General features: G+C 31.9%; 1 long non-coding RNA gene across 1 annotated transcript; it reads right to left on the reverse strand.

Annotated features, from left to right (window-relative positions):
- Nucleotides 1-22,115: 22,115 nt before the first annotated feature.
- LOC134709216 (uncharacterized) lies at nucleotides 22,116-23,282 on the reverse strand. Its single transcript, XR_010105925.1, has 2 exons — nucleotides 23,193-23,282; nucleotides 22,116-22,421 (listed from the first exon to the last, which is right to left on the reverse strand). It is a non-coding gene; the product is annotated as an uncharacterized LOC134709216 (long non-coding RNA).
- Between the last annotated feature and the right edge of the window lie 1,172 nt (nucleotides 23,283-24,454).

Genomic DNA, 24,454 nt, shown 5'->3' on the forward strand with positions numbered 1-24,454 from the left:
ATTTAAAATTAAAAGTTATATTGACGGATATTATTTCTTTAGCTCAAATGTGCAGACATTGGGTTTTATAGCCATGTAACACTAATCTCATCAGCCTTGAAATATTTTCTTGTTTGAAGGGAATCAGATTTAAAAGTCGTTTTTCTTTTGTCTTTGAAACCATTTAAAGGCCAATTATCATGTATTGTGAACATTTTAACATAGAACCTCATTGATATGGCGGTGTTGCTCAGTCGTTATATATGTTGTGTTATGTGTAAATTTCTTTTAGTCTTATTCTATATTTTCCATGGCGTTGTAGCATATTTGTTTTTAAGTTTCACAAACTCGGTAAGAGGCAGTTGCATAACGTAAGGACGAACGTCAACATATACTCTACGGCCTTTATAGTGTACATCAATATACAATTACACAGCCGTTAATAAAAATAGAATGTTTTTCTCCTAAAGATATCTTTATCATGTATTGTGAACATTTTAACATAGAACCTCATTGATATGGCGTTGTTGCTCAGTCGTTATATATGTTGTGTTATGTGTAAATTTCTTTTAGTCTTATTCTATATTTTCCATGGCGTTGTAGCATATTTGCTTTTAAGTTTCACAAACTCGGTAAGAGGCAGTTGCATAACGTAAGGACGAACGTCAACATATACTCTACGACCTTTATAGTGTACATCAATATACAATTACACAGCCGTTAATAAAAATAGATTGTTTTTCTCCTAAAGATATATAAAAAGGATTGTACTCATTATTTATTCACTGCTACAAAAAAATGACACGTAAGGTGTGTGAAAGGTCTATAGCTGTCAAAAGGGAAACAGAACACAATTAGAAAAACGCAAAAATAAGTTCAAGGACTTTGTGAAGTAGAGCTTAATTAAAAGTGTTTGAGTAGGCTTTGGCCAAAGTTATTTGGGACACAACAATTAATTTTCTGCTTTATATACACGAGATATATCGAAATATATTAAATAAAAAAGACAAAGTAATAGAAGCTAATACAAATTTCAAGTAAAGCATCATAGTTATCACTATATACGTACATCACTCCAAATATATATCTTGTGGATCAATTGAAGGCAACGATGACTGCACGTCAGTACCAGATTTTACCGTAGGGGTTGTTTTGCTTGAAGGTTATGGTTCATTTATTTTCGTATTATATAAAGTGTTGGTTAGATATAGGTTAGGATAAGTGATGTTTTAATATAGCACCATGTATAGGTACATGTTTTGAAACATCTTAGTTAACGCATGCAATCATTGGAACAATTTAGTATTACCAATGTTATTTCAACTGATGGGGCGGAGCTCATTTTTTAATTTGCATGAGGACAGTCTATTTGAAGATGTGTTTTACAATGTATAAGGATGATTGCCGTTATACTTATTATTAAATTCTAATCACCTATCAGTGTCACCAAACGCATATACAAAATAACTGAGTGTATGACTGGACACCTCATTGATGAGTGTATCCCAAAACTCCTGTCTATAAATGGACTGGTATTCAATAAGCGAACTTCTTAAACCCCGCCCATTTAAGTGAAATAAATCTAGTAATAGCACATTCACCTTCCTCCGCATTTTCAATTGTGAGCAATCCTGTCATTATTTCATTGTACACTGGTAATGACCTTAATTAGTAAACTGAAATAGATTTTTAAAGAATGCGTTTACTGCAACACTGATAATAATAAGTATTCACAAAGAAGGAATTGCTTGTAATTTCGTGTTAAGAAATGTGTAACAAAACGAAAATATTTTGTTTAGAATCCTAAAATGGCTTTATCACGATCATTTTCTAGGTTTCTCATGATTTTAAAGCCCTGTAAAATTATTGTAATAAATTGGATAATAATTACAAGTCCTTGTAAAGAATGTTTACGTTGTATTAAGACTGTCTCAATAGAATCTTGAACTTGTCAGTAATTACATGATTACTTCATATTGCAATCGATCTTCACAAACCGATTTCACTTCACATCTCAACGTTACAAATCAATGTGATGAAATGTCTGCGCACCTTAAAATGTAGGAATACTGTGAAGACAATTGTAGTAATTTGGCCGTCGGGAGTGATCATAAATGATATCAGTATCAGTTGTTATATTTTTTATCCACATTATATTGACTCTGGTGGATAGTAACAACAGTTGCTTCATAAGATAAGATAAATAATAGTTTATTAAGGTGTCACATATTGATCTACATTAAAATACATAACATCATAAAAAAGTATCAATACCCAGCCTATAAAGACTTACGAGACATATTACAAATTAAAGCTATTATAACAGTTATACTGTTGTGGTTTTTGTTTTTATAAAAAGACATAGTCATGCATTACATGATTTAAAACTTATTAAATATGTACATACAATTATAAAATAAATATTCATGAATGCATCAAAATAATAATATAGAACTTACTAATAGAAATCAACAATCAATTCAATAGAAATGTAAATAGAGTTTAGTTTGCTTTTAAAACGCCACTAGGGTGAAGGTTACTTAAAATTTAGTAAAAATACACAAACGAAAAAAAAAGGTATAAAATCAGTAAGAATTTAGTAAAGGTTCATTAAAAATTCAATTGGAGTTCAGTAAAAAAAATAGTAGAAAATGTCAGTAAAAATTTAACGTTAAGTAAAGATTTACAAACTTTAAGTAAAAATACAAAAAAATGAAATTTAAATCAATACAATAAGTTTAAAAAATATTATGTAATTTTTGTAAGTCTCATTCATGGAGTGTATTAGCCAAAAGTTGTTGGATTTCATTCCATTTCATTTAAGATGTAAACTTTTGTGCAGTTGTTTATATTTCAAAATTGTCAATCACCTGTTAAGCATTTTGGAAAAGTTCAAATATAATGTCAGAATAGAGCGGACAGTTCATCATGCAGTGTATTTCATTTTCTACGGTTGAATGGTCGCAAAGTTGACATAACCGTTCATTCAAGGGTACCTGCGTTCAAATCGTCCCGTTTCAATGGCCAATGGCACTTCTAAAAAGTGTCATTGTTCGTCTCACGGAACGTGGGATGGTACGCTGTATGTATTGTTCATTTTTCACATTTTCTTTGTATAAGCGATAAGTTCGTTACGGTAGTTTATTTCCGTTTGGCTGATTTCTGTCATTAAAAAGTTCTGATTAAAATTCATCATTATGTAGAATTGTCAGGTTGTCTTTAATTAGTTGTACTGCTGTTTTTAATGATATTTGACTGTTATTGACTAAATTTGCACATTCAATAGAGTTTATAAAACCTGTTATGTGAGTCTCGTCCTCCCTCTATACTGCTTACAAATGTGGAACAAACACAGTTTAACACACACAGTTAAACTTGGTTTAAAAGAAGGTAGATTCAGATGTCAGAATAGGTAACATTCGAAGCTAAGTAAAATGACAATGATCAACATAAGTTATCAAAGAATTACTAGAAGTTACTGTCATGCCAGCGCCAGACACCAACCAAGATGTCTTCGTCATATGAAAACAAACCACAAGCCTGCCTGCAATGGGTATTTTGCTATCATATATGATATATGTTTACGTCTTTATTCCTTTGCATACAAAAACTTCCAATATATTTTGCTTTACTACAATATAGTACATTTCCAACATTAATCCACATTTCGCTACAAGGCACTCATATTAGAGTAAAACGGAATAAGTTTAATCTTCGACTAAGGATTCGGTTGGTATATGCCTTAAATTCGTTCTACACAGAAATTTGCAGTATACATGTATATTATAAGATGATGTGGTATGAGTACGAATGAGATTATTCTCCATCCAATTCACAGCACTGAGCCTTGGCTCACACCGAACAACAAGCTATAATGGCCCCCAACAATGACTAGTGTAAAACCATTCAAACGGAAAACGAACGGTCTAAAACACGAGAAACACTTATTGACTAAATTAACAAAACGATAACCACTGAACAGCCAGTGGGAAAGCCACGGATCGGTTCTGCGCCTCCTTCCATATGACGTAACGGTCAAAATATCCGGGGCGACAATCGCGATTTTTACATTAGACAGCGACAGTAACGCGCCATCTCGGTAATTTGTTTACATCGTTTACGATTGATTGATTGATTGTCTTTATTTCCTCCATATATGAAGATATTACAATTTATATTATAAGAACAGAATCAAGAACATAACACTAACATATTTACATATTCTAAACAATATTAAAGTATATAAACAGCAATAAAAAAAAGTCTATCGGTAGTTACATAATTACATATGAAATAGAGTCGAAAACAAAACGTTTATAATTCACCAATTTCATACAAGAACAACATTAGTTAAGATCAAATATGTTACTATAAAGATCATAATTAAAGACCTGATAAAGTTTATACATATAATCTGCTATGTGGCACATCAAGAGGCTCCTTACATCAGCAATTATAGTCTACATGGTATGATTCATACTTCCAAGTAACGACTCAACAATTTCGTCATCATCTTGATTAAAGAAACGAACAGAATCTTCTACGTCAAGAATATCAACAATTTTGTAAAACATTTCTGTCCGAATTTGTAAAAGAGATGTACAGCAAAGTGTATAATGCATAAGTATATCCGTATTATATAAGTTACACAAAGAGCATTTGCCTGTTTATATAGCTATGGATCCTAATTTCACAAGCGTCATAAATTTTGAATTTAGAGATGGATAAGTTACCGCTAGTCGTAACAAACGATGCTCCGTCAAACATGTATATATTTTGTGGTACCGCTTAAGTTCTGATCGCTATTCAACTGAGTGTTTCCATTTGTTTTCTTCGTATATGTCTAAAGTCTGTTTTACAATTTTGCTCCACAGTAGCTTGTTTGGAAAAAAATTTCAGCCACAAAGTTTTCAACAAAAACATCAAATTCATATTTCATCAAAATTTTGATATAATCGTAAGTCAATGATATTTGACTGGCCTCACCGGTTAATATTTGTCCCATACGAAAATTAAACATCCATTTATGTATTGTTGTCGATTTTGCACGACACAGTCTCCCAAAAAACAAAAGTTTCATTTTATCAGTATATCCTTCGACAGACCACAAACCAACATTACTAATACAAGAGTCAGTCGGACTACGTTTATCCATCATTAGCATAAATATGACGATATATCTTTGAGTTATTTCTAACATTTCAGTTTCACCGTAGGGTAGCTGACCCCAAGTTTCACATCCATAAAGTGCAGTTGTAAGAATAACTCTTTTCCATGTCAAGTTATTAGTTAAGGCACTCATCCCTCGTGGATTAACAGGAAAACAGTATATAGTGAGTGAAGTTTCTGTTTTAACTTTTTTCTGGATTTATCTGATCTATCGAAAGTTTTTCCATCTGAGCTAATAAGTGTTCCAGCGTAAGTACGTTTTCTTTCGAGTACAATATTACCTAGGTTAAGACATGCTGCAGAGTCATAATTGTTGAGAGTCTTTTTTGGTGGTGTAAAAGTCAAAACACTACTTTTCGATGCATTATATTTTAACCGCCATTTGAGCGCATATGCTGTTAACAACGTTTAATAATGTCTGAGCATCATTTACAGTTGCGCTTAATAAAGTTGTATCATCAGCTAACAAGATTGTTGGTATGCTTATCGGGCATACAAGTAGTCCACAATGTGTTGATAAGAGTTCAAAAATCAAGTCATTGATAAATAAGGAAAATAACCAGGCAGACAACACACGGCCTTGACCTACTCATTGTTCAATCCGAAACACTTGACTTGATAGTCCACTATGCTGCACATGTGCTGCTGCAGTTTTATACGACATATATATCAGATTCCACAATTTACCTTGAATTCCAATTTGGTTTCAGTTTGTAAAGTAGGCCATCTTGCCACACTCGGTCAAAGGCATTTTCGTTGTCAAGAAAAATGGCATAAACAATCGAATTACGTTCAAGATAATAATGAATTGCTTCTTTCAAGGTGTAAATAGCTGGTATTACACCATGTTCTGTTACAAATCCAAACTGCAGTGGATGCGGCATCACACTATTGATATCAACAAGGAGTTTATGAATACGATTCAAAATTGTTTTATCAAACAGTTTTCCTAATGAAGAAGTTAAAGTAACTGCACGATAACTATTTGGATTTGTTTTGTCTTTATTATTTCCTTTATAAAGAGGTATAATTATTCCATGTCTAAATGATAACGGTAAGTATTCTTGTTAGAGAATTAAATTGTACTAGAACACACCCGCGAAATCGCGGGCATTCAGAGCGTAGTTTAAAGTATGTAAAGTGTTGTTGGAAGAATTTTGTAAAATATTGAATGACTGGAGAATTTCAGCAAAAGTATCATAAGTCAAAGGTTATTGGGGACAGGAAAATGCTTTTTTTTTTTATCCCTCTTCCATAAATAAGGCTGCTAGTTTTCTGGTTTGAATTGTTTTACATTGTCATTTCGGGGCCTTTTAAAGCTGAGTATGCGGTATGGGCTTTGTTCGTTGTTGAAGGTCGTACGATAACCTAGTGTCATATTGGTATCTTGTGGAGAGTTGTCTCAATATGGCAATCATACCACATCTTCTTTTTTTTTGTAATCAATGAATTTTGTAAAAGATTTAATGACTGGAGAATTTCAGAAAAGGTATCAAAAGTTCACATGCATATTTTTAGTGCTTATTTGTATATTATGAACATTCATTACTATATAAATATAGTGCATTTACTTTAAATTCGAAGTTTGTTAATCGATCCGTAGTGGTCATTGATATAGTATACAGACCCTCTCTATTTAATAAACTCTGTGACTGCCGTGGATAGTAAACTTGAAAATGATAGCAGATAGAATTCTGAAAATACACTTTATTATTTGTATATGTATGTTCAAAGTATACAGAAAAACGCAAACCGGAAGTCTAATCTGACTTAAAATTTCGTCCAATGACGGGACAATATCCGGATGCCTTTTCTCGTTTTTCTCCATAAATAACTCAATCTAAATAATCATATGAATGGATGACAAATGGCACTATGCACTGTACCATAGGAAACGGAGGCGTGTTGATTAATTTATTGTGGAAAGAAGAGAAGCGACACCCAAAATGAGGTCTTCTCGTTTAACAGTATAGATAATACACTCAGATGTTTTAATAAGTTTTCACCACCATATAGTATGTGTTCATTTGATATATAATCTTGCCCTGGCGATTTACCGGCTTTCAAAGATCGTACCTGTTCTTTGATTTCATCTACAGTAATCGGTTTGTCGAGAGTATCAATATAACATTTGTATTTATTGTTGAAAAGATCATGGACTTTTTGGGAAATTTTCCCGTAAAATTGTCTGTCAAAGCAGTTCTCTTCTTTTTTATAGAGTATAAATTTTAAAATATTTCCCCTATAACATACATATATCTCCAGGTGTCTTTGCTTCGGTATCGTCATAAACAAGTTTATCTGTTGTCTGTCCCTGTTTCCTCATTTTACGTACTGTTCTGAAAATTCTCCAATGTCAACTTCTGCCGCATTTTTAATGTCTTCATAATTTTCCTCTCGCCATAGTTTTTCGGACTGACGTTTACGTTTCCTGAAAATTCTTTTTTTATCTTTATATTCTTTGTAAAGGCGGTTACATTTGTTACGAGGCTTGTTGTTATTTTTCCATTCACGACGAGCTTTGCGCTGTTCGTAATGAACTGTATTCAAACCATTAGATTTCCAGTATGGTTTGAGGTAGACTTTTGTACGTGTAATTTTTCAAGAAATTTATTATTAAAGACAATTAAACTTGTGTCATTTCATCATCAATTAGATTTAGGTAAGTTTTACAGGTGACTACGCTATTTTTTCTTCTCAGGAGATTTTATTTTACAAGAAACGAGCTTCTGAAAATGACAAGTGACTACGTTGTTTTGGAAGATAAAAATATGGCGGGTATTTTCCCCTTCTGAAGAAAACTGACACATTTGCATCCTTATCTATATTTAAATATAAAATGACCAAAAATAGCATCAATGATGATGGATGTCCCCAATTATTTGCATAATTACCCATCACTTCTTGTCAAACTGCAACTGCGGCTTTGAAAAGGAAGCGCATCATTCAGCGCCATTTTCAACAGACATTCATGAAAAGCAGGTTTCTAAGCTCACAAAATCCCATTATTTTTTCATCATATTTATTTATTCAAATGTAGAAAGGTCTGAACAATATTCCTTACATCATTTCCATAGATCAGATCGGTATACAGCGAGATATTGACCCTTTATCGAAGCTAAAATCCAAGCAGTTGATAGACCACATGGTAATTCAACGTCCCCGTCCTGCCATGAAATTTTAATTTTGTCAACACAAACTTTTGCTTCGTCATAATTTCATCTACATTTTAATTTATTTATTGAGGTCATGTGATGATAGTGTTTAGTTGTCTTGCATATAAAAAAAGTTAAACCTGTACTAAAACAGGATTTTTTCTTTTAAAAACTGAAATAGTTATGTGAAACCGAACCCACACAACTACCCATTGTTTGTCAACAGCATTGCAATTTGTTAAATATTGGTCCATTCTGGTAAAATATTTTTAACGTATTTCAGGTTTTCCAGATTATTGACATCCTTGTTGTATTCTTTGTTTTGTTTTTTATTTGTGTTGTTTGTTAATATGTTTACAATTTTTGCATTTTAGTAACCATACTTGAATATACATGAATTTAGGGCTACATGATAAAGTTCTTCAGGTTCATCATGTTCAAGCATAACATTTTAGAATTTAATACCCATTTCAGTATTTAAGAGAATTATTGCATTGTTTAAATAAAATGTTGTGTATTCATTTTCAGCATATATGTCACATAGCTTATTTGTGGGTTTTAAATGGCTTGGTATGATTTTAAAAATATCTAGTACCAATATAAAATAAAATGTGAATACACATGTAGCAAACACAACATTTTTGTTTATATTCAGGTCCTTCATCAGGAACGCTTACAATTGTAGGTCCTTCATTAGATACGCTCAGGTCCTTTATCAGAAAAGCTTACAATTATGTAGGTCCTTCAATAGGTACGATCGGGTCCTTTATCAGAAAAGCTTACAATTATGTAGGTCCTTCAATAGGTACGCTCGGGTCCTTTATCAGAAAAGCTTACAATTATGTAGGTCCTTCATTATGTACGCTCAGGTCCTTCGTCAGAAAAGCTTACAATTATGTAGGTCCTTCATTATGTACGCTCGGGTCCTTTATCAGAAAAGCTTACAATTGTAGGTCCTTCATTAGGTACGCTCAGGTCCTTTATCAGAAAAGCTTACAATTATGTAGGTCCTTCAATAGGTACGCTCGGGTCCTTTATCAGAAAAGCTTACAATTATGTAGGTCCTTCAATAGGTACGCTCAGGTCCTTCGTCAGAAAAGCTTACAATTATGTAGGTCCTTCATTATGTACGCTCAGGTCCTTCGTCAGAAAAGCTTACAATTATGTAGGTCCTTCATTATGTACGCTCAGGTCCTTCGTCAGAAAAGCTTACAATTATGTAGGTCCTTCATTATGTACGCTCAGGTCCTTCGTCAGAAAAGCTTACAATTATGTAGGTCCTTCATTATGTACGCTCAGGTCCTTCGTCAGAAAAGCTTACAATTATGTAGGTCCTTCATTATGTACGCTCAGGTCCTTCGTCAGAAAAGCTTACACTTATGTAGGTCCTTCATTATGTACGCTCAGGTCCTTCGTCAGAAAAGCTTACAATTATGTAGGTCCTTCATTATGTACGCTCAGGTCCTTCGTCAGAAAAGCTTACAATTATGTAGGTCCTTCATTATGTACGCTCAGGTCCTTCGTCAGAAAAGCTTACAATTATGTAGGTCCTTCATTATGTACGCTCAGGTCCTTCGTCAGAAAAGCTTACAATTATGTAGGTCCTTCATTATGTACGCTCGGGTCCTTCGTCAGAAAAGCTTACAATTATGTAGGTCCTTCATTATGTACGCTCGGGTCCTTCGTCAGAAAAGCTTACAATTATGTAGGTCCTTCATTAGGTACGCTCGGGTCCTTTATCAGAAAAGCTTACAATTATGTAGGTCCTTCAATAGGTACGCTCGGGTCCTTCGTCAGAAAAGCTTACAATTATGTAGGTCCTTCATTATGTACGCTCAGGTCCTTCGTCAGAAAAGCTTACAACTATGTAGGTCCTTCATCAGGTAAGCTCAAGTCCTTCATCAGCAGTAGCCCTTTTCACAAAAAAATTGAATCTTACGATAAAATATTTAGTTGCATTGTTAAGGAATATTTTAGACATACGATAAATTTTACACTTAGTACCTGAAATAGTAATGTAACATCACAACATAGAAAGACACACTATAAAATATCTATGGAAATGGATTACCTCAACAAAAGACATACTAACACAAGTGAACATACACTTAACGAATACATTTAATCTATGACACAATGTACATACAACATAAATGAAATATGGGGTGAATGAATAAAGGTAATAGTTAATTACCGCTTTCAGATGTTAAATAATTTCAGAATATTACAAATAACCTTGCCGCCAAATAGCTATAGAATGATGCCTGTTTATAGATGTAAAGTTATTCAACTTTTAAATTAGATCTCTAAAAGAAATATTTGTATTGTCGGGTTGGTGTCTCATATACATATATGTATGCACTGCTTTTGTTTTCGATTTGAAGTCTGATCGAGTGTTCATGCTGGAAACTAATAATATTGCATTATGGAATGCAACTTCCGAAATATCCTTTCGGGTTTACAAAAACTTGAACTAGACACTTCAGGTCAGCTTTATGGCGACATTAGCTGATATATAGTTAACAGTGAAAGGTCATTCTTTTTTATATTTGACTAATAGACATTTACTTCGGTCTAAATTAACAAATCTAATTAGCTTTATAGACAGTCTTGAAGTCCATTGTGTAAACTTAATGAATATTACATGTGCATTGAATCCCAGGTCAGTACTTAAAACAAAATGAACAATGATGCTGATACTACTTTTTCCTTTGCATGTCCTGTGCTATAATAGAGATCATTTTATTTGGATGGTCAAATTATCTGTCAGACAAATTCTCTAACGAAGAAGAAAAGTTTTTTTTTCAGAACTTAATAGTTCTTTTACTTTTTGTACTAAGTAAAGTTTTCCATTTGAGTTATATGCCTCGTTAAATGACATACTCGAAACATGGTTTCTTCTTTTTTCAGTCTTTTAACTTCAAACGAATTGGTTCGTCAATCTTCATAGTTTTTGTGTCTTTCTTTGTTTTTCTTTCCTTGGACTTTCTTTGGGGTTTTTTTTCGTTTTGCTTTCTTGTAGGCTTTGGTATAGTTAACTTTTATATTCAATATCTTTATGTTTTTACTTATGTAATAGTACTTGATGTTTATACTGTTACGTGGTTCCTATGGTCTCAGATAGTCCTTTGCGCTCTGCTGTTGGTTAACTAATGCGTAGTTGTCATCTCGAATGTAATAAGTTTCTTATATCATATTGTAATAAGTTACTTATATCATATAGGTATGAACTTACTAGATAGTTCTGTGTTACCAGAAGAAATTGCGTAACGCACTCTTTTCTCGCAAAAAATCTTTTGTTGTGACTTTAACTTTCCGGTCTTGCACTCTTTTTAATGATGCTATATTCTTAGTATCTCCAAGTTAATTAACAATTTAAATAATAGATAAAATACAACAAATTTGCTTGCATTTCTTACTTCCGCAATCCACATGTACAAATGATATAACATAACAGTCATGCTACTAACACTTAAAAAAAAGATTTGTATCGTATTTACATTACAAAAAGGGCAAAAGGCCATTTAACCACCCTAATAATTCCAAAGATGATAGAAAGAACTAGTTAATTCTGATTACATACTATTTTAGATCACTTAACTCCGTTAGGATTACTACAATTGAATGATGACACACGATATAATACGTCAGAGATACTTGACAATACAATGTTAAAGTAAATAATTATCAAACAATCAACAGATTTGTTTTTTTCCAATTTCATCAAACTTATGTTTTTTGTATTTTATGTCAATGTATCAGTGAGGTCCTTTCAGATTCTGTGAAAAATAAAATCCTGGTTTAATTTGTACAATTGAAGTACTATTTATTGATTATATAAAAAAGAAGATGTGGTTTGATTGCCAATGAGACAACTCTCCACAAGAGACCAAAATGATCATAGAATCATAGTCCGTGATCTATTTGAAATATGTTTGCTTTTCATAAAAATGAAAGTGTTTGGCTAGACCTTTGTCAAATAGCAAGATTGAAGTTGAAGAATCACGCCACGTTTATGTACTTTGTAAGTCGACTTTCTTTATAAGTTAAACATTTACAGAATTTTAAATTAAGTCTGTGTGACTTTTTTTTTTTTTTTTTTTTTAAAGAGAACTATCCGACAATTTTATTTTATCGTCTGACGGGTGTGAACGTTACTTATGGGTTCGTTGATAAATTTTACATCGAGTAAAATGTAAGATGTGGGGTAAATATGAAAGAAAAGGCTAAATAAAACAAAACCACACACACATTTAATCAAAATAAACAATTAAAAGTCACCATACCGTCTTCACCAATTTACAATTAAAGGTTGTTATGCGGTCTCCAACCGTAGGTCACCACAACTATATATAAAAACTTCAGGTGACCATAATGGACCCCCTCATAATGCGGTCGTGAACTATAGAAAATAAACCAAAGGTCACCATATGGTCTTCAACTATTGACAACTAGAGGTTACAATACCGGCATTTACTATTGACATGTAGAGGCCTCAATACGCTGTTTAACCATAGATGTAATGGGTATTACATCTATAATGGTTTAACTAATGATTTACACTTAAAGGTCACAAAACAGATTTTTTACTATAAACGATTTGAGGTGACCATACGGTTTAGTTTAAACATATTTTATTTGCGTAAATTTGCAAAAGGGATGAGACACAATACGGTCTTTTAAGTATAAAAAAAACTACAGGTCACTTAACAGTCATTAACTATTGAAAACTAGTGGTCCCTTATCGCCTATTTATTGTCATCATTAGCGAGTCCACACCTATATAGATATCAACATACCGGTTTTCACTACACATATTTTAACAGGAGGTCATCATCATACGATCTTAAACTATAATTAACAACTTGTCTAGAGGTCGCCATATGGTCTTTTACTACAAAAACATGAAGTGACCATTTTTAACTATTAACAACTTGTCTAATTAAAAGGTCGCCATGCGGTCGTTTACTTCAAAAACATGAGGTGACCTTAATACGGTAACCGTTTTTAATTTTTATAAAATAATAATTAAATAACTTTAGGTACTATGTGGTTACCAACTATTGACAACTAATTAAAAGGTCACCTTACGGTCTTAAATCAGAGGACTTCGGGTTTTGTTGGTAAACAAATATAGTTTACCATAGGTCTTTAACTATAATAAAAAAAAACTTCTGATCACTTTATATATATATACGGTCTCGAACTACTTGATAAAAAAGGTTCGTCTTAAAGTCCTATGAAACCTTAAATTAAAAAAAAACAAAACAATATGCATTATATGTTTTTTATTACTAAATGGCTAGTTTTTATTATAAAACTTATGTACATATCCTTGTATCTGAAGGAAATTCTTTAGTTTATCCACATTTAGGACAAGTTTACTGTGAGCGAAAATCAGTAAAGTACGGCTTCAAAAAACGACAATTACGTAGCTGTCATTTTTTTCACCTCATAACAGACAGAGAGAGAAAAAAATGACGATTTTACGATATATTTGCGTAAAAAAGGATAAAATCGTGCACAAAAGACTAAGTTTATGATGTATACACGCATTGGTTCAATAATTGGATAAACATTATTTTTCACCACTTACTCGTTTCCTATGACTTTAAGGTTGTCAACAGTTTTACTATTGACAACAGTAATACACCATCCGGTCTATAGCTGTTGACAAGCGTTTATACCTTGCGACAAATCTGAATTGCCGCGTGATCGAGTCTGAACGGGTTACTGAATAGATTCCACATATACAATAAAATATCTGAAATGTTCAATTAAATGACCAAAGAGCACTTTGATGCATGTTTTATGAAAATAGATTTAATTTTTTCCATTAAATTCAAATTATTTTGTTTTGGCGTCCGTGTTCATCCGTCCAGTGTAATTTATTTCTAATATCTTCTCCTCTTAAACCACTTAACGAACTCCTAACAAACTCCAGCTGAATGGTCATTAGGGTATCAGGGATAAAATTTGAGTTCTTTTGTCTGTTTCGTCAAAAAACATGGCCGCCATTTCAAAAATTGAACATAGTGGTAAAATGCAGTTTTGGCTTATATCTCAAAAACCAAAGCATTTAGAGCAAATCTGATGTGATCTAAATATGTTCGTTAGGTTAAGTTTTATCAGTCGTAATATACGAGATGAATATAACAACCAATTGTTGGGTTGCTGCCAATAAATTGGTAATTTTAGTTATTATTATATCTTGAATAATAGTTTTGATAATTTAAAAGATAAACAGCAAAATTGTTTGATACAAAGTAAGATCTACAAATAAGTTCAAAAAATGTCAATTGACCCCTTAAGGAATTATTGCCTTTAAAAACATTTTTTTAACAATTTGTTCATAAAGTTTGCTTATTTTTAAAAATAACTTCTCTTTTGTAACTGCCGAATCAAAATCAGTATCTAGACTAAGTGTAAATTTTGTATTTTATTTCCTTGTAAGTTAAGAAACATGATAGCCACTATGGCTTAAATGGAACATAGGTGTAAAGCGCATTTTTTAAAGCTTTTGAATAAAATATGAAAGATACAAAGAATATTTAAATGGAATTATTAAGCCACTCATTAATATATTTATTGAAAAGCAAAAATAATCATTGATTAAAGATTTAAGCAAAAAATTAAAGATGAGCGATTAATGCTCTTGAGAGACTTAAATATATGATAATCAAATAATTAACTTTCTGTTATTTCCACAAAATACAGATAATAAATAATCATCTTTGACAAATAGTTTTCATCGCAAGTTAGGCAGAACGGTATCCGACATCAATCCAAGCCGCGATAAATTTTCCCTCTATTAAAAGATGTTTTGTAAAGATGTATGATTGCAACTGACAAAATACGGGAATTGTGACTACGAAATGTTAACTTCTGTAAATACTCATTTTAAAACATAATGAATGTTAAAATCCGTTTCCTGTTGATTGGATACACGTTATAAAACCTATTATTTCAGTTACATCATAGAAAGGTCTTCTCTATTGGATTTTTTGCTGATATGTTGTTTATTTTAATCTGTTTTGCTTTATCTATTTTATAGCAATAAAAGAGCTACAACTCTCCGCTCACATTTTGCTTTATCTATTTTATACCAATTAAATTAGAGCTACAACTCTCCGCTCACTTTTTTCTCTATCCTTCCTTACTGTAGAAGCTGAGGCGATACTTTTTATTTATTTTATTACTGTTTCTGTCAAATCAAAGATTATTATATAATTCATATCATGTCTTCAAGCAATACGAAACACCAAAATTAAAAACCCGTAATTTCTAAAAATTCGTTACGTAATGAGAAATTTGGAAAGCAAATTTTTTTTAGATTTGGCAGCAGAAAAAGTCCTGAACGACCCAATATCTAAATGTTAAATATGCTAATAAACTTTGGTGCCAAATACATTTAAAGCTGATACACCACTCTTTCAGCTGATACCATTTTTTTATGATATCTAAATTCCGGCATTTATTATAAGCGTTCTCGTATTTGAAACTGAGAGAGAGAAAAAATCGAAAATTTAACTTTAACGCAGTTTTACACAAAACTGCACCCTGGGAAAACTCTACGACAAGGCTAAAATAAAAGAATAATGTTAACTCTATCTTCATGCGAATTTTCAGCCGTGTGGTATTGCGGTCTACTTTTTTCGATTTGTAATTCCACTATCTATGATGAGATTATTTACTTAATTGCTCGGTAGAAGGCAGTATTCGTGCCAATAAACACAATAAACCATCATCTTATCGGCAAAACGAACTATTTCTCTTTAGAATTTAGTTTTTCAGGTTTGTATAGCCCAACTTGTTGATAGATGCAAGACTTTTCAGTTTTCACGTGATGTTATAATATATCATTGTGCTAGGTTTTAGGTCTGTCAACAACACTTCAAAAATTAAAAAAATTAGGATGCTAAATACAATCTTACAGTTTTTTTTGCAATCAGCATCAAATAAAAAGTAAAATTACAAAAAATACTGATATAATTCATATCATGTCTTCAAGCAATACGAAACACCAAAATTAAAAACCCGTAAATTCTAAAAATTCGTTACGTAATGAGAAATTTGGACATCATTTTTTTTTTATAGATTTGGCAGCAAAAAAATGTCCTGAACGACCCAATATCTAAATGTTAAATATTTATTTATATAATGATTTTAAAGAATATGTTTTAAATGTGTGGGAAAATGCATGGAATAAAAAGAACGGCAATACATTCCATGAAATGAAACCAACTATTATAGGTAAGTTAATCTTAAAATAATCTATAAGCAGGAAATATCAGTGTGCTATGTCTAGATGCCGTATTGATCATGCTAAAATTACACACGAGTATCTTTTAAAATAGAAACCCAAATCGTAGGTTTACATTGCTAAAAATCATTTTAATTGAATGTAATGACTTATCATACATGTATATTCGGGGGGAAAATTTTGATCATGCTAAAATTACACACGAGTATCTTTTAAAAAAGAAATCCAAATCGTAGGTTTACTTTGCTTAAAGTCATTTTAATTGAAAGTAATGACTTTTCATATATTCGGGGTGGGGGGGTGGGGGGGGGAACGATTATGATATAAATAATATGCATGACTTATATAATGTTGATATTGCTGTTGAAGCAATTGTTTCTTTGTTTTTAAAAAGATATTTAAATATTGTATTTGTCTTAAATGATTTCAGGCTTTTATCATGACTTTTGTGTTATTGATTTTTTTTATTTGCAATGTGAAAAGCATTTTCACTTTCAACTATAGTTTCAGTAATTTGAAAGTTTTTTTTTTTTTTTTTAAACGGTTGGTTATGATATTTAAAATCGCTCTCACAACGAAATAGTCTTTTTGTGTTGATGCGGCGTTAAGCGAATCACCAATCATTATATAGCAAATAATTTCATTAAATTGCAACCTTTGCTATTTCTTTTTATAAATTCATATTTAACAGACCTCGGACACTACTAGTATATATAAAAAAAATATATGGTAGTCAATAAACATCATTAATTTATACACACGGACAAATATTTTGTCTAGCTTATAAGTAATTATTAAGCAAATATCTTTAAAAAAAAATCAATTTTAGAACCTTGTTACTTTTAATCTCATCAATGAACTATTTAATCTAATTTAAAAGACTAGTCAAAATAGGTGTGAACTAGACCTAAAGAAATCGGCGTCGATTTAATGCGACAACGGTTGCTAAACTAAGTTCTCACTACTGCAGCAGTATTTCATAGGAAGGTATTTAATAGAATTTTCTTTGATATGGGTGTTTTTTTAAAGCTGCATGTATACGTACTCACTGTGTCTAAACCACACCGGCAAAAATTGTTCGGACTCGATGGTATCTAACATCCGGCACAATGACGGAACATCAATATACAGAAGAAAGATAGGTTTCTCCTTATTTTTATTTTTTTTTATATCGAAGAATATATATACATATACAACTATTTTCTATTTTGAAATGCAATATTTTCTACAACCGTTCTATATTAATGGAGAAATAAGTTATCATGCACGTCAAAATTACGAATTGAGCGAACCTTGCCTCGAAATTGTTTAAGTTCTCGTTAAATTGTTCACATTGTACGGAAAGAAAGGTATGGGAAGATAGATACTGACACGGATATTGCAAAACTAGTCATTATGAGTATCTCAATACTTGTATTTCTGTGTATGTGTATACTGTACCATGCTTGCTTGAATATACCAAGGAGAAGTTCACTTAATACTGTATGATGCGTCATTATTATTTTCACCCTGTGTGTTGTTCCTTATCATTTATTTAGCGTTTGATTCTGTATTCTGTTGTGCAGTACATTTGATTGAAAAAGGTTGTTGTGGTGTGTTCTTTTTATAAATTTATCAATGGAATTTAAAATGGTTCTTATAAGAAACAATCTGAATAGTTTGTCGATTAAAAAGGTCGTTCTTTTTTTTTTTTTTTTAAACATTATAAATTGTATAAGCTGAATTTACAATGGTTCATAAAAGAAACAATCTGGCTATGGTTTTGTCGATTAAAAGGTCATAGTGGCGCTTTATTTCTTAAAAATTATAAAAGAATTTAGCTGGAGTTTTAATGGTTCCTAAAAGAAACAATCTGGCAATAGTTTGTCGATTAGAAAAGGTCGTTGTGGTGCGTTATTTCTCAAAAATATAAATATGGTTTTAGTTGGATGTTTAAATGGTTCTTATAAGAAGCAAAAATGCGGCGGGGTTAACACTTCTTTTTTTTTAGATGTCAACATTTCCCTACACCTTTAGCCAATGTAGAAGAACCCAACACATGTTGTTTCTGAAAATAAGTATCTGATGACCCGCCCAACCAACCAATCCTTACATGACTTAATACTATATAATAAAATGTTGGAATAACATAAAACAACAAGTAATAGCTTTTCTTAAAAGCTTGTCGTATTTTACCCAGGATCATATTGAGATTAGTGGTTTGTGAGTAAAGGTTATTTTTATTGGAATATTGCAGTCCAAGCAATATAAATAAATAGCACTTTTTTTCTACTAATTTTTGATTTTAGTTGTTTAATTGGTGGACCAGGGTTATAATAGAAGACTTAATGAAATTAAGAATGGAAATAGGGAATGATGTTATAATAAAATACATATTGTGTCTATTTCAACTTTGACAAAATGGACTACTATACATAGAAGGCCTTTCAAATTTGAGAATGTTACATCTTATACGTATAGAAGTGATTACTATTTATCCGACTTTTGTCATAGAAGAAGCAATTAGTTTTGACGCTACACGTTAAGTGATGTTATTATACAAATATAGCCTTTGTATGAGGTCGATACAAGGATATATTGACCTGAAAGAAGTATATTGACTGAGGACGAAGTCCGAGGTCGATATACTTCTTGGGTCGAAATATCCTGTATTGACCTCATACAAAGGCTATATTTGTTATATTATTAATTTCCGACCATATTTGTATCAAAATCGTCATTTAGGTTTGTTGGAATTCTATAGATATTAACTTGTCTCCTTGACAATAACAACATATTAGTTGTTATTTCATTTACTTTTTTTTGGGGACATCCATATGTATTTGAAGATTTTTTTCGTCAAATAATCGATCACAGATATCATGTGTTTCAAAACGTTTAACAATATCCTGAAATTCATTACATGACGTCACAAAGTATATCGGGTTTTTAGATATTCTAAAAATAACCGTGCGATATGCTTTTTGCCGGTCAAAATGCTTTTTGCTATCCGCCGTTTTCTCTCTACCTTCGAAAATATAGTTTAACATGTGACTATCCCTAAACGAATCAATTTTGTTAAAATATACGAATTAATAATATTACTAATTTCCAGATGCAGTAATATTGGAAAAAGATGTTGTGTGGTAATCGAATTAGGAATGAAATATTAAATGCAAATAATTTTCTTTAACATGTTGTCATCCGTCTTCTTATGCTTTTTAATACATCGCGATGTAGTTTGTAATCTTAACAATCAATAGTTGAGAGCTTCATATTAGTATTAGCTTTTAGTGCTTTATATTTGGTTTCACGTGTAATCAAACTTTTGTTAGTTGGAATAGTTATGTCATCCCTATTGAAATAGGGATGATATAATGTTATTGTTCCGAAATATTCTTCCAGACTTTTTTCTAGCTTAAATCTCAGAGAAGCCTTGGCATACATTCATAAAACTGCACCATAATGACAATTCCCATGTGCACATGTGCACTTAGGGTTTGGAATTTTCAAGATGACCGGCGTTACCATAGAAACGGCAAAAATGTGAAAAAAATGAAAAATGGTCCAAATTTAATGAATTTTTCAGACATTATAACTCATCATTCGGAAGCGTAAAATCTATTTAATTTTTTTTCAAAATGGCTATCGTTGCCATGGAAACAGGCCGAACGTGAAAAAAGAAAATAATTCATTAATTAATTCATAGTCAATCAACCGTTACAGATCCGACCCCAAACCTGCCCCTGCGTATCAACAGTATGAACTGTAGAATTTATTGCAGTTGGAATTTTTGAGATTGCTGCTGTTACCATGGAGATAAGGCTAAAAGTGCAATATTGACCCATATTGGGAAAAACGTCAGAGTACCATTTTCTTACCAATTTTAAGCTGATTCCCGGTTAAGTGCTACTGAAAAGTCATCTGTCCTTGATATTTTCAAAATGACCGCCGTTGTCATGGAAACAGCAAAAAAAACCTAACATAAAATACCTCGCAAATTTGAGGCGAAATTCTGAAAAATTAGTATGTGCATACACTGTACGATCAAATGAAAATCTGTACTGCAAAACATCTAGAATATGCTAGAAGAAAACTAATATTTAATTTAATGTGCTTCTATTCTATACAGAAATCGTGCTTTGAAGAGAAAATCGCCAGTGAGAGAAAGACAAACACGAAAAGTACATATAAGTGGAATTTCTGAACTTGCACTTAAGTACACATCCGTTAATCGAACACCTGCTACAATAATCAATATACATATAAGCTGATATCAATCGATAAGCGTGTAACTAAATTGTACAAGATAAGATACATGTATCGTGTGATCCGCGAGCTACTGAAGAACAAAATGAACAGTTAGTATGTCGTTCCGTCAATATATACACATGTTGTCTATTCCGAGGTTACCTATAATTTTTTTTTATCTTTGACCAAGGAACCATGAAAATGAGGTCAAGGTAAGATGTTTATCGCGAGACAGACATGTATACCTTAGCAACATCCCATACACCAAATATAATTGGCTTGATGCTTATAGTATCTGAGAAAAGAGCAAAACACAAAAATATCTTTGACCACTGAACCATGAACATGAGGTCAAGGTCAGATGATACATTGTACCTGTCAGTAGGGCATGTTCACCTAAATCATTTTATAAACCAAATATGGTAGACCTATTGCTTATAGTTTCTGAGGTATGTACCTAACCTTGTTCACTTATCTATGAAATCAGGTCGAGGTCAAGTGAAAACTGTCTGACAGACACGAGGACCTTGCAAGGTACACACAAACCAAATACAGTTATTCTAGTTGATTTATTGCTTATAATAAGATCAGTGAGAAACTAACATTGCAAAAAAAAAAAAACTTTTTTTTCAAGTAATCACTGAACCATGAAAATGAGGTTAAGGACAATGGGCATATGACAGACGGAGAGTTCGTAACATAAGGTATACAAAGTATGAATCATCCAGGTCTTCTACCTTCTGAAATATACAGCTTTTAAGTAAAGAGCTTACGCTGCCGCCGCCAGATAGCTTTGTCTATCAATAGTCTCACTTTCTGCGACAGAAGTCGCAGGCGAAACGAAAATTCCTGCCTGTGTTTTTTAATCAGATTTGTGCTAGCTCAAACGGGACAAAATGGGTCAAGGGGTCCAAAATTCACACTTTTACATGGTATGAAGAATTTTAATTATTCATCCTTTTTCGATTGAAATTTTTTTAACCTATCTCGTCTCGATGGTACCCGTCTCGATCGACCACGTTGCATGCTGACTTGTCAAGAAAATAAAGCTGACTTGTGATAATTAATTCGACAACTGGCTCAATATCTTTAATTGTTTTTCCATAGGCCGTAATGGTAACGTTTTTTCCTGTAGCTCAGTCCATATCGTAAACTTGGATATGTTTAATAGCTCGTTTCGAAGCTGCGACATTTTCACATATGTGGTTAAATTTTCGGGGTACGAAGTGAGATTACTTTTTCTGTAAATTAGCAAACCCCGAACATCCGATTGTGATGCGGCTCCTTGTGGTAAAATATCCCCTTGTTAACACAACAAGTTCTTTGAAAATTTAATACTTTGAACACCTTCAATAGCTCCATAGTTTTTACACATTTATTCTATGTTCCTCTACTTTCATAATCACCACAAATAATTAAGTTCAGTCATTTGTTAAAAATAGAAACATGTCCAATATCACTACACAGAGATTTTTTCTTTACACGTGACTTTTGAGTTCCTCATTTCAAGGCGCATTAGGGATGTTGTCCCATATTGCAATCCATAGTTCTGATTTTTACAAATATTTTTATGTGATCTTCATCGGTATGACATTCTGAATAAATCTGTGTATTTTTGTCCATTTCTGAAAAAAAATAAAGTTGTTTCAAACTTTCAGCACTATAAGGCAATGACACTTTTATCGCTATATTTATTTATTTTGAATACAAAGTGTATGCATAATTTATTTCTTACAGTATACCTTCACTAGTCAAAAGAAGGACAAAACATCTGAATGTAACCTTAAATTACAACGCACAGACCCTGTTAAAGCATTCAATAAAATTTTCTGGTGCCTAAAAGTGCATTTTGACAGAGAAATTATGCAAAATTGAAGATTTCATAAAAAAAACACCAAAATACTTAATTATTCTAGCCAGTGGAAACCTGGTATTTTATACTGTAGAAACCATTATAAACTACTGTAAAAGTCATTTGAATCATATAATTAGAGTGCAATGAAGTGCAAATTTTCAAAACTTGTTCTTTCACATGATTGTATTTGAGAAAAAATGTTTTTTACATGTATTTCAGTGAAAATCTTTTATCAGTGAGATATTTGCATGAGGTTTTAAAGGAAACATTGTGACATCACACGTAATATGGCGTCATTAAATAACGACATACAAAAATAATGCTAATTATGGTTTGCAGTGTTACAAGAGGAACAGTTGCCGCAAGGTTTAACTTGAAATATGGAGTCGAAAAGATCAGTAACCAAGCATTTTCATTTAATGCCAAGACCATAGCAACAGTTTTCATATCAGTATATTTTTAACATACCGAGTGTAATTTGAATTGCATAAATACCATAAATAAACAATTTAGAGCTTGCCAAATAAAACAAAATGCTTACCAGTTATTCAGGACCTTTTAAAACCTCTAGTTTGTCATCTCAGGTTAAAAAGTAATGATATATCTGGAACTGAAATAAGACCAAAAAAATTACTCAGGCTGTGTTATTATTTGGTTTAAATTAGTGTTGTCAAATCGTACACTATTGCCTAACCGGTTACTGGGATAATCGTTCGACCGATTAACCGGTTAACAGGTAGTTTAAGTTGGTGTTTGAAAACCTTAAATCTTTAGTATCCTACACATAGTTATAAGATTTGGTATGAGAGTCAACGTGACAACCTTCCATGGCATCCAAGTCATAAATTTACGCTTTTTGGATTGAAGTTTGTCCTTAAGCAGTTTAAGGCTTGTCTGTGGGTATTTCTTGCGAAGTTTGACTTTACACCGTATCTACTATGGCGTTTGTATCAACTTCAGAATGAAAAAAAAATATTTAAAAATCTTGATCTCGTAGAAGCGAATATGTCTGAAAACGATTATTTACTCTTTTCTCTTGTCTCCAAAATTAATGTGAAGTGTTACAATTTGAAATAATTAAGCATGTTACTCTTACTCGTACTATCACGTATACATTAACTACATTTACATTGGTTTGCATTTCTCAATATTTTAGTTAGCATTTCGTTTAAAGTATTACAAAGCCTTACACGACGGAGGGTGCACATATCGAAGTAGGTCTACACGCTATTAGATCAAAAATAAAATAATAAAGTGAATCGTAAAATTTAATCGTATTACTGATTTAAAGTAACTGTTATAATAACATGTATACTAATTATGTGTCATTGAGATCTTGCTCCAAGCTGAGCGACATTTTCTAATTAATTTAATGGGTTTTATTTCCGGATTAACAATAGCAATCAATAGACTGGACAATTGGGTTTACTCCTGGTTTGCCCACTTTTAATCCTACCAATTATCTAATAGCAAAGAAAACAAAAAAGACAAAAGGTTTAATGAGCATACAATTGTATAGTCTGTTCCAACTTAGGTATATAGTTTATCAGTGTTTTCTTACTATATTTACTTATTTTTTATTATAATTTTTAAAGAAAAATAATAAATAAATCAAATATGTTTTCTCTCAATAATTTGATATCAATTCAATATTATCATATAACATACAACTAACGACAAAACAATTGAATGCCATTCAGTAATAAAAGTGTCTTCATATTTTTTTAGTTTCTGAATGATTTTCATGATATAAAAACTGCAATACAAATATTGCAAACATAATTTATATGATATATGAATCAA

Source organism: Mytilus trossulus, chromosome 1, assembly GCF_036588685.1.
Source record: "Mytilus trossulus isolate FHL-02 chromosome 1, PNRI_Mtr1.1.1.hap1, whole genome shotgun sequence".
NCBI classification, from domain to species: domain Eukaryota; kingdom Metazoa; phylum Mollusca; class Bivalvia; order Mytilida; family Mytilidae; genus Mytilus; species Mytilus trossulus.